Raw genomic sequence first — 1,842 nt, forward strand, 5'->3', positions numbered from 1 at the left:
AAAAAAAAAAAAAAAAACCCAAATAGATTTACAGGACTTTTGGAGCCCATATTACCTAAGACATAAATCACAAGCAAGTTTATAGGAACACCAAAGTGAGCTTACTTGACCTTAACAAGACCTGTGCTGTAGCACAGTAGGTCGGCACACAGGAAGGAGCCCTCCTAGACTAAACCCCAGAAGTGGCTGGGGAGTGTTACCTGTGTAGCAGCTGCAGGCCCGTTTCAGTGAGGGGCAGGGCTGAAAGTTTGCTCGGAATGTTGGAGATGCAAATAAGGACCCAGATCCCTCCCTTCCCCACCTTAGCCATTCCAGGATGCTTTCCTCCTTTTTCAAAAAGGTACCATGCTGACTGACTGCACTCGTGTTGTTGGAGTGGACAATGGCAGTCTGATAGCCGGGGAGGACACTGAAGCCAGCTGACCCGGTCGATGCCTGGGTGAGGGGGTACAAAGGAGGTGAGGGACAGGGGCTTAACAACTACCAGTGAAGCCGCATCCCCCTTCCAAGCAGCATGGAAAAAAAAAGAGAAAGTTGGGAGCTTCTCTTCTGTCCCTCCTGAGCATTTTAGAAGCCACACAGACAGCACTCTTCTCCTCATTTTATAGCTAGGGAGTCATAGGCCAAGACAGGAAAAGAGGCAGCACAATCCAGTCAAAGAAATTTGCAAATCCAGCATCTCTTCCTCCCCGGCGTCCCTCCCAAATGAGGGAAAGAAGTTCTCCGTTCAGGAGCCTGGAAAAGTTTGTAAGTCGTAGCAAAGTGTTTGGGACTCTGGCTTTGGATGCAAGATGTGATTCCTGTCTCTGACACTCACTCATTGAACAATCTAAAGTCACTCTGAGGCCCGTAGGTCTCGATTTCCCTTTCTTTTCCGCCTATTGTATTTGGGCAGTCTGTTTTGGAAGTGAACAAACCCAGTGGGTTGGACCAGCACGGAAACTCTTGTATAGCACTCCTGCCATCACCAGCATTCAGTGTGTGTGGTGGGGAGGCTGGATCCAGAGGTCCTACGGTCCTTGGCTGCCAGCGGCCCTGTCCCAGCATCACTGGAGATAGCATGGAGAAGTCATGTCCCAGCCAAGGCACCAAAGGAAGAAAAGGGCTTTGTCCCTGTGTGAAGGAGGCCCGGGAAGGCATCCAAGGAATGTGGTGAGACTTTGAGACCTGCCTCAAATAGAAAGTCTCCAATAGAAATACACCAGTCGCTCCCACCAGACCCTGATGGTGCTACTTCCTGCCCCCTAAGTTCTCTCCCAGGTTGAGTCCCTGTATCTTTGAACTGCTCACCTCAACACTAGAGTTCTAGAGGTAAAGCCATCATCTTCAGTATCGCTGGTGTCCTGGCACAGGCCTCTGACCTCTGTAGTCTTAGCTTCCTTTCGACAAATCCAAGCGCCAGTGAGATGGAGAGCTCTGCTGTCAAGGAACTCGGATCCCGGCTCTGTGCCACACGGGGAATCAGGCAGGTGCCTTCTCTTGGAGCCTCAGTCTCCCGCTCTGTAAACGCAGAGCCTGCCAGTCTGCCCTTGTGAAGAAGGGACCGTGCCCGCATCCTCAGGCCAAAGGGAGGCTCCTGGGTCACAGCCCCCAGCTAGGCCCGTGTCTGACTGTGGCCTTGCAGCCCAGGAACAAGAATGAATCATGGCACCGAGGACCGTGCCAAGCAGGCACTCCGCATGGAGCTCCTCTCCGGAAGGGATTCTCCTGCTCTCCCCGCTTGCAGATGGACAGAGCGAGGGCAGAGAGGGTCGGGGCCTTGTCCAGGCCACCAGTTTGGGCAGCAGCAGAGCCAGGACCGGAGCTGCACCCCCACTGCGGGGTTCTGGCTCTTGTCACCCC

The sequence above is a fragment of the Fukomys damarensis genome, unplaced genomic scaffold, assembly GCF_012274545.1.
Source record: "Fukomys damarensis isolate Sample0158 unplaced genomic scaffold, DMR_v1.0_HiC HiC_scaffold_12, whole genome shotgun sequence".
Classification (NCBI taxonomy): Eukaryota; Metazoa; Chordata; class Mammalia; order Rodentia; family Bathyergidae; genus Fukomys; species Fukomys damarensis.